At 44.0% G+C, this 18,816-nt stretch overlaps 1 protein-coding gene across 5 annotated transcripts in view; it reads right to left on the bottom strand.

Moving 5' to 3' along the window:
- The window catches only part of SETBP1 (SET binding protein 1), a 343,356-nt gene that overhangs the window by 231,024 nt on the left and 93,516 nt on the right, over positions 1–18,816 (bottom strand). The window contains exon 1 of one of the 5 annotated variants that reach the window (XM_059707196.1): positions 13,736–13,871. The exons of 3 other annotated variants lie outside the window; for them this stretch is intronic. The gene's annotated coding sequence lies outside the window, so the exon portion shown is untranslated. Of the gene's footprint in view, positions 1–3,363; positions 3,477–13,735; positions 13,872–18,816 lie in introns of those variants that run through there. One more of the 5 variants, XM_059707197.1, reaches the window with a different exon arrangement.

Here is an 18,816-nt window from a genome sequence, read left to right as displayed (position 1 = left end):
TGACCCACAGGTTGAGAACCGCTGCCCTAGTCAGTCTGGCTCAGTGAAAAGAGCGCCAGCCTACAGACTGAAGGGTCCTGAGTTGATGCCAGTCAAGGGCATGTAATTCAGTTGCAGGTTTGATCTCTGGACCTAGTTGGGGCATATGATTGGAAGGCAAAGGCAACCAATCAATGTGTCTCTCTCACATCAATGCTTCACTGTCTGTGTCTCGTTCTCTCCCTTCCACTCTAAAAATCAATGAAAAATATCCTCAGGTGAGGAATAACAAAAAAAAAAAAATAAATAAAATAAAAAAGAAAAAGAAAAAAGGAAAAGAAAGGTACCCATAAGGAAAGACAATTTAAAAAGAAATGAAGGTCTCTAGCTTTTTTCAAGTATATCAATTCTATTTTTTCCTTCTCATTTCCCTAATGTGGCATTTCCCTCATTTTAACATTCTGCATGTATGTATGTGTAGACAAACATGATACTCTAATATCATGGAAATCTTAAGAAGTGTGGAAGAGGGGCAAAAAGGAAAGGAAGGGCTAAAGCATGTCTTTGAGGTTAACTAGCAGTTTCAGGCTAAGCATGGGGGATCCACCAGCCTTTTGCCCTAGGATCTAATTCAGACACTCGCATTTTAGTGTCGAGGAATGAAGCTGGGTGAACTGGTCCCCCTGCTAGCCCTATAACTGCCTTATCTGGTTGACCCTGGTGAGTGGAATAAGTGTTCAGTTAACTCATTTATGAATGAACAAGTTGCGCCAGCCAATCCCTTTTGGACTTCCAAAACCAAGATGCTTTAACCCTATAATTGTGGAGCTGAGCTCTTTGTCTTGATGAGGCTGTGGGAAAATAAAGAAGACAGCTCATACCTTCAAGGAATAAGTGATGTAGCTCAGAAGGAAAAGTAAATGCCTAGAATGAAGGAAGAACAGTTCAACAGACCATGTACATACATACTAAGTTGTAAGGCCTACAGAACATAATGAAAGTTAAAGAGATGTCCAGGGCCAGGGCATCTCTGGGGAAGTCCAAAATGGCTTTGGAAAGTGGGTGTAGGATTTGAGCAAGAAACTGGCAGGTTGTAAGAAGATGAAGGAAGAAGAGGTGTGCATGTACACATATACCCCTACACTCATACATGCACACACATGGACCAGAGCCATCCCCATGAGTGCATGACAGCTGTTAGACACACAGAGCAAGTCAACCCCTCAGGCATATGCCTGAGAGGCACTGGATAGGTTCCTCCACCCAAGTTTCCAATGTCAACTCTTATATACTTCAAATACTTCTATTAATTTATTATTGCATTACTTAAAGTCTTGAGGGATTTTTACCCTCAAAGTCTCTAATGCATTAACATCCCTGGAGAGAGGAAACTATCTATATCAGTTGTCTTCAAACTTTAGTTGTGTGGGCAGTGTGGGGACTGCAAAGTCCAGTAGTTAAAGCACACACAGCGCTTCCTCCAGGGGAGGCCAGGATTCCAGAGCAGTCTTATGCCGAAGACCCTCAAAGGGATTTCCAATCATTAGTGGTGCCTCACTGCGTCTTCCCAGGAAAAGCGAATCCTGCAGACTGGTAAGTGATAGGGCCTGGAAAAGCTCGGGTTTCTGCAAAGGCTACCTAAGAACATCCCATAATCAGACTGCAATGAGAGGGAAAGAATGATGCTCACTATGTCAGAGGTCACTAGCCATGTTCAGCTGCTGTTGTTTTTCACTTATAAAGAAAATGATTGGATTTAATGGTCCCCCAGGTTCCTTCTAATACTCAGGCTCTGCCTTTGTGTGTTTGGGGCAAATTGAATCATATTTATGGGTTTTTGCTTCCCTCACATTGGACAGAACTTCAGAGTCTCCCATAGACCATGAGAGCTACAAAATTACTTTGAGATCCATTAGTAAAAACATCATTTTTTTAATGTACCCATTAAGGGGAGGGGGTGGGGGGAAGAGGATCTCAGACGCAAAAACCAGTCCTTACAAAATAAGTTTGCTACAGGATTGCTTTTAAACGGCATTCTCACCCCATTTTACATGTACAGAATGTTCTGCCAGAATGTTCTTCCCCAGGTTGTCCACTGGCTCTACAATTTATTTCATATATCTCTTTGGGAAAATATGTGCTTCTTGAAATAAGGTACATCTAATTTGAAGCAGAGTATAATAGCTCATGATGAACATTGCAGAACATTTTGGTTGGTATTATCCCATGGCCTAAGCCAACTTATTTATTCTCCCTCTTCTTACCCACAATACACTTCCTAATGGACTCACACTAATATATATATATATATTGCCCTACACTTTCAGACATGTGAGGTTTATCAATTCAATTGTGTACCACCTTGGTCTATTTTCTCAGTTTCAAGTGCCCCTATTTTTTCAAAGTGGTACATATTTGGGCAACTGGAGGTACAGATGGCTGAAGACAGTCTACTTATCTCAGATTCTATCCCTTTTCTTTCCTGAGTAACTGATTAGCCAGAGTGGCTCATCGAAAAGGAAACGTACAGAGAAAAATTCCAGTAATATGATGGCATTTTTCCACATACTTCCTTGTCATTTTTAAGCAAACCATGAGAAGACATTACTAATTAATGAAAAGAGGTATAATAGTCTAGATCTGTGACAACTTTTCTCCCTGAAGACAGTAATCCATACCTATGTTATGAGGAGGTTTCTTTTAATGAATGAACTCTGTTTAGATGTGGATAAAACGGAGGAGTTAGAGAGAAAAGTGAAGGAATGTAAAGAATAGAACAAAAAGAATGGAGGAGGAGAGAATAAGGCAGAAGAAAGAAGTAAGGGGAACTTAAGAACATTAGTAAAAAGGTGTCCAACTCCTTGCTGTCAGTCATGAGTAAAGTGAGACCCAAAGTCTGGGGAGGGTAGAAATCAGAGTCAAGAGGAAGGAGGAAGAGGAAGAGGAAGAGTCCTGAAAGTGAGGAGAGTGGAGGAGAGGGAAAGAGAACTGAGGCTGGACGCAGCAGCTGTGGAGACATCTAAACAGTCCTCAGCTCCCAGGAGCACATTCCGCCCTAGAGCCCTGCAATCCTGTGTGCATGAGCACACCTTCTATTTTCAGCTCCGATGTAACTCAATCACTAGTGTTCCACTGGGGAGCTGGGGGCTCAGGCCTCAAGAGGTATTTTACTACCTGCCCTGGAACAGCCATAGCAAGGGCCTGGACTTCACAGGACAGAACTCTACTGCATTTGCATACAAATGAGCAGCCTTTTCAACATAAATGATGTGACTGCTAACATATGTAGTTTATAGGACATTTTTAGAAGACCAAAGGCATTACTCCTGGTCTTCTAATGATGTTCCTTACCCTCAACCCCTGCAAGCTAATACAGGCCCTTACATTTCATGGTGTATTCCCTCCTGGGAACCTCCCTGACATTCTGGTCTTCACTTCAACTCCTCACAGAGCTCCGTGCTTTGGAAGAATACTCTGGTCTCTACTCAAGCACCCTCAGACCCAACAGGCCGACAGAAATGCCTACAGGTTTCCTCTGAAGCCAGGGAAATAGGGTGGCCTTTTACTGAAAAAAAGTTTGGCAATTAGAGGGTTGGCAAATTACCATCTGAATACTCTATAACCAAGAAATGAAAACCCTGGCACCACACAGGAGAAGTGCTAAGACTGGGAATAGTTTAGAAAGTCAACAGAGCTTGACCTGAATATTAACTAATGAGTCATTGTTCTGTGTTAGCCATCCGGTTTAGATTCTGTGGGTCAGAGCCACACCTAGTCCTTTCCTTCCCTCTCACGGAGATTTGGGTATGATTGTGCATAACAACAATCACACAAGGTGGCACAGGGAATAGACAAATGAGCTCAGGATAAAGGTTGAGGAAGAAGAGGCAGTAAAAATCTGGGAAACCTGGGACAATATTTTGGAGGAAGAGACTCTTTTCTGGAAAAATGAATAGGGTATTGATAAGCAGAAAACAGGGAAGAGAGAATCCCAGTGGGGAGAGATAAAACAAGCAAAGATTTCCCTTACTCTTTGGTTGTGTATAGTCGGATGCTTTTGAAAAAGCAAAGTTCCCAATCCTGTGCCTTGACAAATACCAGTAGATTCTCCATAATTAATACCTGGAACAAAAGCCATCTGCACAAAGAATTTTGCCAAGAAGCAACCTTCTTATCTACAAACGAGAAGCTAAATGCCCCTCTCCCCTGAAGCAAGGCAAGGAGAGGTAAGCGGAAACTAGCATAGAGAAAGTCTGAGTCCTTAGAAGATTGGTTATCTTTGCTGCAGTACAAAATACATGCCAGTGACACTGATGGGAAAAAAAAATGATGGAAGAACCTGCCCCGGTCTAAATCTTTTAAAAAAAAATTCCTAGAGAACAAAATATATCAATCACTCCTGCCTGGCTGAGCAGAGGAGGTGGGGTGAGCAGCTTACTTTAGCAGAGTTCACCTATGAGCTGTCTAGTTCCTTTAACGTAGACTGGACTGAAAGGCCGAGAGAAGAAGAACGTACTCTATAGGATATGAAATGGGTCATTTCTGGTTCACGTGGCTCCCCATAAATACGTTAATAATTGTATAGGCATGATTGCCTAGATAGGTAACAGTTTAACAATCACACGGTGGGAAATGTTCCTTCTGGATTCCGTGTAACATGAAGAAAGGACCAAAGAACTATTAGAAGATATGTGTTACATTACCACCTTCCCACATCTCACTCCTTTTAGATGGCAAGGTCAATAAATAAGCCTAATATTTTGCTTAAAAGAAAAATATACAATATATCCAAACTTCAGAATCATTTGAACATGGTCCCAATACTGAGAAAAACAGGGGTGTGTGTGTGTGCGCACACACACATACATACACCCCTCACTGGTAACAAAATCAAGACTTCTACTGCTGAACATGGCTGTGCAGGCATATACCTGTCAAGAAGTCCTTTTCTTCTGTCTCCAAAACTGCTGCCAAATTTGCCTCATGCTTTCTATCTAATCCCCCATCCCCATCCTTCACCTAAATACCACAATACCCTCATAATATATCTCTGGCTTCTTTCCATCTCTTCTCCATAGAACTTCTAAAAGGATCCCTTTACAAGCAAATCTTATCTTGTCATGTCCCTACTTAACCCTTTAGTGGCTCCCACTGCTTTTATGCTAGTGACCCCAGGAACCTTTCACCTGGTCAACAGAGACCTGGGCAGGTGCCCTTCCACTTCTGGTCCCATCTCTTTCCACTGACCTTCTCATTTCATCTGCAGTGCATGTCCCTCACTGCACTGACCTTCTTCCACTTCCTCAACACTGACCTTCATGGCACTTTTTCTTCACAGTCCTTACCATGTTTGAAATTGTTTTTTACATTTTCTTAAATTTTTTATTAAATTTATTGGGGTGGCATAGGCTAATTAAATTATATAGGTTTCAAGTGTATAATTCTATGATACATCATCTGTATACTGCATTGTGTGTTTACCACTCCTTCTGTCATCATATATTGGACAACCTTTATCCTTTAATATCCCTTTTTGTTTGTTTGATTGTCCTGTTTTGTTCATGTGTTGCTTTCAGTTTTATATCCCACATTGAGTGATATCATATGACTCTTGCCTTCTTCTATCTGACTTATTTCACTTCGCATGATATTCTCAAGATCCATCCATGGTGTTGAAAATGGCAGTATTTCAGCTTTTCCTATGACTGAATTACTATCTATCAAAGAACACTTCGGTTGGCTCCATATCTTGGCCACCTTCATCATGTTGAATGAACATGACCATACATATATCTTTACAAATAAATTGTTTCCAATTTTGGGGGTAGATATCCAGAAGAGGGGTTGCTGGGTCATGTGGTAACTCTATTCTTCTTCTTCTTATTTTTTTTAGAAACCTCCATACTGTTTTCCATAGTGGCTGCACCAATTTACATTCCCACCAGCAGTGAATGAGGGTTCCTTTTTCTCCACAACCTCTCCAACACTTATTGCTTGTACTGTTGATAACAGCCATTCTAACAGGTATGAATGAGGTGGTATTGTAGTTTTTATTTGCATTTCCCTAACAACTAGTCAAGTTGAACATCCCCACATATCTGTTGGCCACTTGTATGTCTTCTTGGTAGAAGGGTATGTTCAGGTCCTCTGTCAATTTTTTAATTGGATTGTTTGCTTTTCCGTTGTTGAGTTGAATGGGTTCTTTATATATTTTGGATATTAACCCCTTATAGGAGGTGTTATTTGCAAATAACTTATCCCATTCTAGTGGTTACTTTTTTGCTTTGTTGATGGTTTCTTTTGCTGTGCAGAAGCTTTTTAGTTTTATATAGTCCCATTCATTTTTTTTTTGTTTTTATTTCCTTTGATTTTGAGGTCAAATTCATAAAATCTACTCTAAGGCCAAGATCCATAAGTTTACTACTTATGTTTTCTTCTATGTAATTTATTGTTTCAGGTCTTACATTTAGGTTTTTGATCCATTTTGAGTTAATTTTTGTGTATGGTGACAAATAGCTGTGTAGTCGTTCTTTTGCATATGGCTATCCAATTTTCCCAGCACCATTTGTTTAAGAGGCTTTCTTGTCTCCAATGTATGTTTTTGTCTCCTTTGTCGAAAACTATGTGCTCATGTACTGACATATAAAGTGAAAGCTTTTCCTCTATTCACACTTGCATTGTTTAATCAATGCCTATCATCTCTAGGGGATGTTGTGAAGATCAAATCATAAACTGAGCATGGAAATCCTTAAAGAACTGCAAGCAGGGTCCCCGGGTAAATCATAGCTTTTCCATGGCTACTTTTAAAGAACTCCCTGCCCTCAAAACAAAATGTAAATAAAACAGCTGTAGCATCACTTTCTCCAAACATCAACAGGAAATGACTCCCAAAGCAGGTGTGTGTGTTTTTTGTGGGGATAAATGGTGATGGGAGGAGACTTGACTTGGAGTGGTGAACACATAATACAATATACAGATAATGTACTATAGAATTGAACAGCTGAAACCTATATAATTTCATTAACCAATGTCACACCCATAAATTCAATAAAAATGTAAATAAAGGAAAAAAAGGAAAGTAACAGGAACGACTTGATGAATGATTAGCCTTGATATCCCCTCACATTAAAAAAGAACCTACTTCCCTCTGGCCAGGGGAGCTACTGACAACATCTCCTTGGTGCTGGGGCGCATGCCCTGGACCTGACACACCTGGTTCCTAGGTGCAGTGGCCAAAGGACAGTAAACATTAACTGTGGTGGGGAATGATTAGTCAGCAGTGGACAGCCTTCCACAGCTTCTAAGGTACTGACCTGAAAAGGAGCTGAAAGGAAAGGAGGTTTGGGTAACTTGGCCACTGAACATCATGCATGTTCCTCTCCAGGTCTAACCCTGCTCTTCATCAGGGACACTGACCTCTATGGACTGAAAGTTCAGGCTACGTCTCCCCTCTGGCTTCAGCCAAGGAGGGCACCATCAGAACAACACAGGGAGGGAAGTGAACGAGATCAGAAGTGTTCTTCTCCAAGCTTCCTCCCTGCTGGGTAACCTCAGGCTGGCATGCCCCTTAACCTACAGTATTCCTCCAACATGGCCTGCTTATGGTCTCTAGCTTGCCCCCTCTCCCCCATAAACCCCACACTCTGGGAAGCAATTTGTCCCATTTCCAGCCCAGGGTAATCACAGTTCTCCTGGGATAGGGTAGCCCTCTTGGTAGTCTCCCTATACCCAGCTGACGTCTGGAGGTGGAGACATCATGGCCACATGATCAGAAGAGTGCAGCTGAGATGAATCTGAGCACGTGGGGAAGGCGGTTCCATGAGAGCCTTCATTTCTGTGATTAAGGTGGCTGTGAGACCTGTCATCAGGAAAGGCTTCCCTGAGAAACCAATGTCTGAGCTGACATCAGATCCAGGGAGGCTGAGGGGGGGACATGAGTAGGAGGTCAGTGTAGGGAGCAGAAGACTCCCAGGAAGAGGCAACAACCTGTGCAAAGGCCCTGTCACACTTTATTTGCCTCTCATCTAGTGACTCTCACAAAGGGTCTTAGCCCTTCATGTTGCACTTGGTTATTTTAGCTTTTACACACTTTGATGTTGATGATAATGACCATGTTAATAAAAATCCTCAGGTTTCAGTTTTACTTCTCCAAAACATACAAGTCCTTGGCAGCCTGGACTTGGTCCACAGTGCCTAGTACCATGACAAATCCACAGCTGAAACTCAGCAAACCTACTGTAATGGACTGAATGTTTGTGTCCCCCTACCCCCCCCCAAAAAAAAAATTCATAGGTTCAAATCACTAACCCCCAAGTAATGGCATTAGGAAGTGTGACCTTTCAGAGGTGATTAGGTCTTGAGGGTGAAGTGCTCATGAATAGGATTAGTGCCCATATAAGAGAGACCCCAGAGAGCTCTCTTGCCTCTTCTGCCATATGAGGATATAAAAAAATGACAGTCTGCAACCTGGAAGAGGGCCCTCCCAGAACTGACCATGCTGGCACCCTGATCTCAGACTTCCAACTTCCTAGAAGAAGTTGCATTTCTGTTGTTTATAAGCCACCCATTTATGTTATTTTCAAGACACACATGCATCTGATTGGCCGACTGGCAGGGGAGGCCTGCAAGCGAAATGCAGGTGACTGACTTCCAGCTAAGGTTGAAGTTGACCTTGCAAATTAAACTTATCTCCAGATACTGTTCACTTGGGTCTCAGGCCCCAAGATAGGAGCTAAGCAAGAGTCTCAGAGGAGAGCTGGGACACAAGGGCTGACCTCCATTCCCAGGGCAACATGTTAAATTCAGCCTTGGGGGTGGGGTTTCATGCTGTCCCTACAAAGATGCACCTCATCCAAGACGACTGGAGGTTTCCCAATAGCCCACAGGTACCTTTGCTGAAAGCCCCTCATGCCTGAAAAATGATGCATTTATTTGAAAGGGCAAGTGATATTTTAGATTCAACTATTTTTTTCTATCTTTTTAACCCCAGGGTATGTAAGTTTGATTCCTGGCTATCTCCCTACACTTCAAAGTGAGCAACAATCCACAGTGAGCAGAAAAGTCAAGTTCACTTTCAGGGAAGGTATTTTATTGTATTGATAGAAAAAGAGACCTTCTGGACAGGGACCCCACTTCAGTCCCAATTCTGTGATTAATCTTAGTGTGGCCTCAGGGAGGTCCAGCCCCTCTCTGGAGAGCAGACTTCTTATCAAGTTATTACATGAATGACTTGTATTAAGGGATCTATGAGATCTTTGGATTTTATGATTTTGAGTACCATTCCTTTTTTTAATTTCAAAAATATGTCTTAAAAGCCATCATGTTCTCACCATTGTGTTATATTTTGGGAGGTTAACATAGCATCCATGTCCCCCTCCCCCAAGAGTTCTTATCTTGTGGTTAACGGACCTCTTAAGCATCTGGTCCATGAATCTCTTGAAATTGCACACAACATTTTGTGCCCATGTGTATTTTTCCCGGAAAACAAAGGGGCTCCATAGCTTCTAGTTCCTATGTGGGTCCTCTATGCTTTTAGCAGACAAACATCGGTGTGAATGCTCATTTGACGGATCCCGGATGAGATGTACCTGTCTCAGATGCGTTCCCCTTAGACACACCCATCCAAACACAATGTGCTATGGGCTCAGAGGAAGAAAAATCCCTGGGACCTCATAGTGAGGCAATTTCAGAAACAAGGTGGCTTCTGATTTGGGATGGGATTGGGCAGGAAGAGGCTAAAGAGAAGGAGAGCTTGGGAATCCTGTGCAGAAGTGCAATTGTGGGTAAAATATGCCCTGCTCTCAGTTAACAGAAGGAAAAATCCCTGGCTGTTATACTAACCTAGCTCTCTCTCCAGTGCACTTGAGGGTCACACACTCTTTCCTTTTCCCACCTGTGTCTGTTTGCACTCGCCCCCAGAGTTCTGGGTTCAAAGGAAGAATGGGGTTTGGTTTCACAGCTGGGAGTTAGTCTCCGTCAGAGCTGCTCTTTTTGTCAAGAGAACAGGGAGATCCCCAGTCTGAATCTATTACTCAGCCTAGCTGGGAAGGCCCTCAGGAAGCCACATGGTGGGTGGGGCTTGGGGAGTGCTCTGGAGTTTCTCCTCAGGGTGACAGGGAACAAGTCATGACAGCTCTGAGCTTACTGCAAAATGGATCTCATTCACTGATTTTAAGGTAAATTTGAAATATATAAAGACAGAGTAGAAGTTCCACCATATACAGCTATACATGTGTGTGGGAAAACATAAACATGGACATGTATAAATTGAAGCCTAAAAATTATAACGTCTATAGTAAATACTATTATCCAAAAGTTTAAACATATGTGAGACAACTCGTAGCAAATATGCTAACATATGGCATTGAAATCAATATGTCAACACTTGAAAGTAAGAAAACAAAAATAAAGTCAACCACATTTCTCTCTTTACATTTAGGCCACAAAGGAGACCACTGCTGAGCATCTCTGGTAAAACATTAACACACACCAGGATCTGCCTGTAACCTGTTTGTTAAGGTGCAGTGCCCAGCTAATTAATACATCACCAGCAGATCAGTTCAGGGAATAAGCTTGAGCAAGTGCATTCCTGAGACCTCATTTACCCCCCTTCCTAGTGGGGTAAGAAAAGCACAGGGGAGGAGACAGAGAGAGATGGAAGGAATTATTATTTGCCATATTGTTTAAAGGGTGGTGTGGTTGGATAAATCCTGAGATCATGTCGCTCAAGGAAAAGCTGAAGGAGTAAGAGGTGTTTGGACAGGGAAAGGTTACATTGAAAGAAGGCTATGGTAACAGCATCCTGCCATTAGTAAGACTGCTGGCTGACTGTCAGCAGGGACAATGCTATTTTGATGGTCATTCCCCCTCCCTGGGCCTTAATATTCTTCATCTGTAGTAGGAGAGGGTTGTATGAGATCCCAGGTTCTCAATTCCTGCTGCAATGAGAATCACATGAAGAGCTTTTGAAAAATAGAGATCCCGTACTGCACCCCATGAAGGAAACAGGCACTGAGTTTGAACATCCTCATGCACATGCAGTCCGGGGAGGGCAAGCAGGGGCCTAGGGTATCCCCAGTCCCCTGCAGTGTGGCATCCCTGAGCCCTTCCAACTCTAAGACTTCGTTTAACTGCATCATGTGGAAGGTTCTTCCCGTTTCCTCTAGGAGGGATCACAATTCTGAGGGAAACCAAATACGTGAAATGTTGATGTTCATTGTTCCTCAGTGATTCATGAAGCCACCTGAACAGGACGATCCAGGGAGAGAAAGACCCTGTTAAGGAAGAGCTGCTCGGGTCTCCGTTCAGAACCCATTTGCTCTGACTTCAGCCATTTTCACCTCCTGCTTAGGTGGTTGCCCACCCACGGCAGAGCAGAAGCACAAATGGGAAGCCCGGTTGGATACACACGCTACTTGTGTTTACCAACAGCAGCAAAAAGAAAGTGAGAAAGAAAACTGAAACATACAAAAACACAGTACAGGAGCCACTGAAACACAGTCTAAGGACATTCCTGATAGGAGCAAACCTCTACTCATCTGAAAAGGCCCTGGTGATCTCTCCCTGTTACTGATAATTAGAAAGGTAAGAGATGATGTTCGGAGGACTCTACTTAATGAGGCCAGTGCATGTGTATGTTTATATAGAGATTTGGTGATTTTTCAAAGGAATGATTTCAGTCTTTCAAAATGTGGGCTCAGCATGAAATACTGTTGTCTTCTTTTCAGGCTTTTAAAATTAGACCTGCTGGCTACCTATGGCCTTTGCCACATCAAACTGCACTCCAGGTTTTCATCAGCTAATATCACCCTTGGACATAACCAATAAACAAATTCAGAAACCCCAGAGTCTGCAGGTGGGCAGACTGAGACACAGATAGGAAAAACCATTTCCCCTGCCACTCTTAGTCAATGAACCCTATCTAAAATTACTCAACCACCCCCGTGCACTTCTAATAAAACCTATACTGAATACAAGGAACTCAGGCCAGGCTTTGAGGAAGAAGACTTGATATAAAGTGCACTGAGTAGCAATGCATGAAAATAGACCTTTCAAGGTCACTGACATCATGGGGAATCCAAGAGGAATCTAAGACTGGCCAGCTAAGAGACCACACACGTTCTTTTAGCGATAATCACAATTACTTGGGGCACTTTCATAAGTCATGGTATTCCAATAAGGGAGAAAGAACTGAGTGGGCAGCAGCAATGGGACTGTTAGAAGCTTCCTAATATGTCAATAAAAATGCCATAGTAAGTGACAAAGTTATTCACAACCACATCTCCTGATAAGACACCGCTCTTTGTGCTCTACATCTATTGCACTAAAGAAACAGCAGTCTCTAGTGTCTTGCTTTTCTGCAGCAAGGCAATCCTATTTTCCTTGAAACCAGAGGGCAGGGCTTTGGCCAAATCTGGGAAAGTCATAATCATCCACTGGATCTGAGTCCTGTCTGTAAAATCAGTTGGAAGATCTTGTGTCCATCAATGTCTTCTTGTTTAACAACCCAAGGAAGAATTATGAGACGTAAATCTCAGATCCTAAGAAGCATTTTGTCTCCCATGCTACATCCTTGAAAAAAATGGGAGCAGGATCCCAAGTCACACCCTGCCTCAACATCTACTCAAGAATAAGGCCTAAGGTGCAATGGGGAGGGAAGAGGACCAGCACATCTTCCGATAATTTATCTGACTTTAAAAAATGATGTGGAGCGCTAGACAGAGCAAGCACTGGGTAAGAATGACATCACAGAGACTGGGATCTGTTTCAGAACCTGTGACCTCCAGCAGCTTCTATAACAGAGATGTCCTGGGAAGTCTCTAAGGCTCCTTCATTAGCCATGCTGGCCAGTGTTTCCAATCGCATTGCCTCCAGTCACCTCCCCAACTGTGTGCAGGTTCACGTCTTCTGGAAGTCCCCTCTGTTCTTCCTGACTCCTGACACTGCAGCCTATATGTGAGGAGGCCACGGTGCTCGTCCCAGATCTGCCTCTGGGATGGTGAATCCCGAGAGCAAGTCTTCATTCATCTCTGGGACAATCTGCTAAAATTATTTCTTAGCACATGACAAATGCACCCCGAAAACTCACCACAGACCCTGTGTAAGAACATCTTTTTAAAACTGCTGTAACCACTATAGACAGTGAATTGTACAAAATGCAATACAAGGACTGCAATCCTAGATAATTTTAATAAAACACTAAGAAAATTACAGTTGCGTCCTGAAAAAAGTGTGTGCCTTGCCCACTCCCCTCTTTGCTCTCGGCAAGCTGCAAGCCTGATATTTACCTGCCAACCAACTTCAACACAAAAGGCTCAGTCACAGGACTTACCCAAACCAAGGAAGTGGCCAATAACTCACAGATAATTCCCCCTGAGGCACATGCCTAACAATTAAAAAGTAACTTCTCTTTACAACATATCCTGCATTGCAAGTATGCCAGGAGCTAAAAACAACATTTTCTCTATAATCCTGTGGCCCACAAGCTAAACCCAGGGAGACAGAGACAGAGAGAAAAACATGTCATAAATCCTAAACATCTTCCTAATTGGACAATTAAACAAGCTCCGAACAGAGGTTCAAAGACCTGGGTCCCAAGAAGGGCTTCACCACCTATTTAGCCAGCTGCGTGGCCTTGGCTTTGTCTTGTACCCTATTGAGGTGGTTTACAAGATTATAGATTTTGAAACCTAGTAGGAACCCTTAAAAAGGTCTCCAACCCACTGCTTTTTAAAAAGTTTTCATGCATAAGAACTACCTGGAGAGCTTGACAGAGCGCACCACTGGTCCCAAGCCTCAGTCTCAGCAGGTCTGGGGTGGGATCCAAGATTCTGCCTCTCTAAGGAGTTCCCACCGCTGCCTCCACTCCTGGTCCTGGGGCCACACTCTGAGAAGCACTGATCTGGCCCAGTGATTGTCAACAGTAGCCGGGAACTGCAATCACTTGAGGCGGAGTGCTGACAAAGTGCCAGTGCCCGGTGTGTACCAGACCTTGTAAGTCAGCATCTCTGCTCATGCAGCCGTGACATCTATATTCAGACCTTCCCATACGATCTCCATGTGAGGTGGAGAGTGAGCATGTCTATTAGGTCCAGGGCCTCATTTTACAGATAAGACTAGAGTTCAGAGGGTCAAGCGAGGTCAAGTTCGACACGGTCAAGGTCAAAAGGGAGAATTTTGGACCTGAAGCAATTTTGAAATCCCAGCCTTTAGTTCCGTGGTTGGAATATTCTACAGCTGCATTTCTCCTTCATCTCCTATCCCAGCACACCCAAATAACAGTCAGGTAAGTGGCACAAGGCTAAGGGGACACTTTCTTCATCTGGACATCCTCAGTTCTGGCCAACAAGGAATCAAAAAGAACCACTCCTTGGATGGCTCTGAGCATTCTTCAAGCTCGCCTCCTCGGTGTAGTTACTAAATATACCAGGCAGTCAGACACTCTGAATAACTCTTGGCTGATTTGGCTTCCCTAGGATAAACTTTTTTTCTCCTTAGATTATGCTACCCCAGGAATAGAGCCCTAAGGGGAGAAATTCCTCTTCAAAGTCAGAGCAAGATAACACTGTGTGTGGCATTCAGGTTCCTCTCCTTTGGAAGGGGGGCGGGGGGGGGGGAGGAGTGGGAGGCGAACTTCTAACATGAGCCAACATCAAAAGGATATTCATACTTTGTAGGTGTAGCACGCTCAGAGGGGAGGGAAGGCAAGAGGGGGAAGTGGTCTGGTAAAAGGCAATTAACACACCCTGGTGCCAGGTCGGCAGGGAGAAGGAAGGAGGAATGTGGGCAACAGGTTCAGGTGGTCCAGTGGCAGTGGGCAAGGTGGAGGTCCATGTGCCAGCAGGCACTGGCAGCTGGCCCTGTGCTGGCTCCACTGGGAAAGGCTCAGAGAACAAGTGGACCACACTGCTCGCTCCCCGGGAGGTGGGCTCAGGTACAGCTCTGACTCCATTTCTTAGCCAGACAGGCACCTGTGCCTGCTCCCTGCCTCCTGCTGCTCCTTCCCATCACAGGGAAGTTGGTGTGAACTACAAATTGCCTAGGACATATGCAGACATTGAAATCTTCTCTTGGGCATGAATACAAAACCCTTCCTCCTTATTTTTTAGGGCAAGCCAAGCCTCCTATTGCCCAACATGACCATGTATTTCAGTATTGGGGTTGCATGGGATGTTGGGATCACACAGTCCTATCCTCTCCATTTACATGACATTGTAAAGTCTACCATTTTATCACACACTCTATTTACATTAAATCTAATGCTCGCCAAGCTCCAACTGAGCAGTGCGTTTCCAGATTACAGAGGATGGGACACAGGCAGAGGAAGATGAAATGAGTTGCCCAAATTCGCATGGTTAAGAAAATCAGAGCTGGGATTCAAATGCAGGTTTCTGGCTCCACACCCGTGCCCTCTCTAGTCAGGAGAGGAGGGAGAAGCAGTGTGAATGGCTGCCTGCCTCCTCTGAGGCACCACATTAGGGCAGCTGACCAGCCTCCCTTAGTCTACATCGCCCTGTGCTTTGCAAAACTTGAGCCACAACTTTATTTAGAAGTTCTGTCTGTCCAAGGAGATGTCTGTTCACTTCCTCTTGCCCCCAACAGGGAAAAATCAACCTTTCAGTTTCGGCATTAGACAGGGAAAAGCCCAGGTGCTATCAAAACTGAAAAAATTACATGGGCAACCCAAGGGCAATTCTTCTCTCCATGGGAAATTCTCCATGTGCTGATGCTCAGGAAAGAGTGTGGTTTGGGGGCGGTGTGGAGACCCTGAATACACCCGCCCCCCTGAAAGATGAAATCTCCCTTGAGGCTGGTGAGGGGACCACACAGTACAGCTATGCATGTTTCCTGGTGCAAGTATATATAGGTATGGTGTATGTGTGTGTGTTTGGTGTGTGGTGAGAGGCATTCATACAGTAACAGGCATTGTTACAGTAAGAGGAATCTCCCGAATGAAGCCTGTCCTCCATTTCTCTCTCTGATCTCTAGAGCAGGGTTTCCCACCACCCCACTTCTGACATGTGAGACTGGATCTTTCTTTGTTGTGGGGCTGACTGTGCATTGCAGGGTATTCAGCAGCATCCCTGACCTCTACTCATTAGATGCCAGGAACACTTCCCACCCAGTGCCAGGAGCACTTCCCAACCAGTGGTGGCAACCAAAAAATGTCCCCAGATATTACCCAATATCCCCTGGGGGGAGGGGCAAAATCACCCCTGAATGAAAACCACTATTCTAGACTATCTCAACATGATCCATGCATTAATAGGAAAAGTTCACTCAGAGGGCATGTCTGAGATCCTCTTTAAAGGACATGAAGATTCATAATCTGCATATTTCAATCAAAATTCATGTACCTTCTACTGGGAAACTAATGAAAGAGCAAGGCCACACACAAGGCACCTCAGGAAAATCCAAAGCTCTCCAGTGGCATGATGGCTGATGGCCAAGTCTCCTTCTTTCCAGTCCCTGAAAGGCCTCTTCGATCTTGCTCTTTCCACCAATCCTTCCAGGCCTGCCTGGAGGGCAATCTGGTGCCCAGAGTCGCCCTAGTGCACCTTCACTCAGCTGTCCCTGAACTTCTGTCAACTCCAGCTGGCAGAGTCCTCACCAGCTCCACCCCCTTCCTACCCTCTGGGCTCGCAACAGTGCTTGGCACATACTAGGTGTTCATTCAATATTCCTGAGTGAATACATGATGGAATACATAAACGTGCTTTAAGAAACAAATACTCTTACAGTTCATCTAGGTTTCTCATTTCTTCAGAGTGGTCTCTTTCAGGAATGCACATTTTACCTCACCAAACAAACTGTCTCTGAGGCAAAAAGTTCTGGCCAAGAGATTCCGGAGCCCAGGACAGTGGTTCTACACTCAAGCTGCACACTTCTTCAAAACCCCAGTGCCCAGACAGCACCCCTACACCCACTAAACAGAAACTTGGGGAGTCAGATAAGGCATCCTAGTTTTTTGTTGTTGTTGTTGTGTTTGTTTTTTAATTTTTTTCTGTTAAGCCTCACCCAAGATATTTTTCCATTGATTTTTAGAGAGACTGGAAGGGAGGCAGAAAGACAGAGAAAGAGACACATTGATGTGAGACAGAAGCACTGATGTGAGAGAGCCAAATTGATCGGCTGCCTCCCGCACACACCCTAACCAAGGCCAAGGATCCAGCCTGCAACCTAGGTACGTGCCCTTGACCAAAATCAAACCTGGAACCCTTCATTCTGCAAGTCAATGCTCTATCCACTGGCCTAAACTGGCTAGGGCGGGCATCCTAGGTCTTAAACACTCCCCAGGTGGTTCTGATAGGCAGCCAATGCTGAGAGGCCATGCCCTATGGCTCTGTGAATGAATCAGGGGAATCTGACGTGTACTGGGGGATGAGACTGCCCACGTTCAGTAACACAGCCACGTTCTCAGCTTTGGTGTACATTTATAGCACCTCAGTGGAACTACACTGGCTGTCGTGGATCAGAAGTTCTGCTTGGCTTTGATTAATCAAAATGAGAAAATTAATGAAAGATTATCTAATAAATACCTTCTGCTCAGGAAACAAAATCTCTGTAAACACAAGTCCACGTGGGACTAATAGGCTGGAAGCAGTACCTCAGCCTTGCCTTTCATCTTTCAAAGCACCCAGCAGAAGGAAAGAACAGAGTAACACTTGTTGACGAGCTAATGGATTTGGTTGACGAGTTTTCTGTTTTATTAATATTGTTGTATAGTGTGTTTTTTAAGCTGAGCCAAAAGTACCCACGTTCCCCTTTCTGGAGCAAAAGTAATCACCAGGAAGACTGGCAGTGGGATGTGTGGCTATTTCTTCTCCATAAAACACAGCCTGTTCTCCCTGCAGAGATCACAGAACTGTCATCTTGGCGGCAGCTCCCAGGATTCAAAGGAGAAGGGGGGGATATCTCAGATGGGGTGGGGATTTGGTTTGAAGAGTAGATCTGGGTAAATTACATCATCCCTGGGTTTGCCCAGTGAATTGGATCCCACCGTTGTCACACAATGACTTCTGACTCTCCTGGGGCCGGCAAAGCAGCTCGGGCAGACCTTATCAGGAGGAATCGGTGTGGAAAAGTACTTTCTGAAATAAACCTAACATAAACCAGGCGTGTCGGGGTTGGTTTTGCTAAATATCAGGAATGTGGGAGGAGTGGGTTTACTATGCATACAAGATGGAACAGACCCAGCTTGCTCAAAGAACAGGATCCATCTTATTTCCTCCTTCCTGGTTAATAGATAAGAAGAGAGAATCATCAGAAAATAAAATCTGTTTGTTTTTTAAGCAGACAAGCGGAGAAAAACAGAAGACTGGGGCCCATTAGGAACATCATTGCTGGTGTGAGAGTGAAATGGACACAGCCGGAGATAAACTCGGCCGCAGTGGCCCCCGCTTGCTGTCTGGACCAGCACTCAGATCCTGTCCTATTTTTCCTACATTCTCCAATAAATGAATAAAGTCCGATTCCAGCGAGTATGCTTACACTTGCTGAAACACACAGGAAGAAAACATTATTTAGATAACTGAATTATATGCAGATTTAAATTCTAGAACCTTAAAAACATTGACTGGAAAGTACACAAACACCATTTCTGTCCTTCCCTTAGCAGAGGGAGACATGGAGGAAAGGGTAGTTTAGCGATTTCTCTATGGTACAGAGCTCTTTCTGGTAAAGCAGAAACAAACTCCTCCTTACCTTCTGCATAATCCTGTGTCAGCTTAGCCACTGTCACTAGACAACATTTACCACTGGCTATATTTAGACCCGAGGGATAGAAGACTTTCTTATTTTTAAATTTGACAATTTATTTTTAAAACATGGGGGAAATGT

This window comes from Myotis daubentonii, chromosome 8, assembly GCF_963259705.1.
Source record: "Myotis daubentonii chromosome 8, mMyoDau2.1, whole genome shotgun sequence".
NCBI classification, from domain to species: domain Eukaryota; kingdom Metazoa; phylum Chordata; class Mammalia; order Chiroptera; family Vespertilionidae; genus Myotis; species Myotis daubentonii.
The sequence above is the reverse complement of the archived record's forward strand: the minus strand, read 5'-3'. Positions and strand labels throughout refer to the sequence as shown.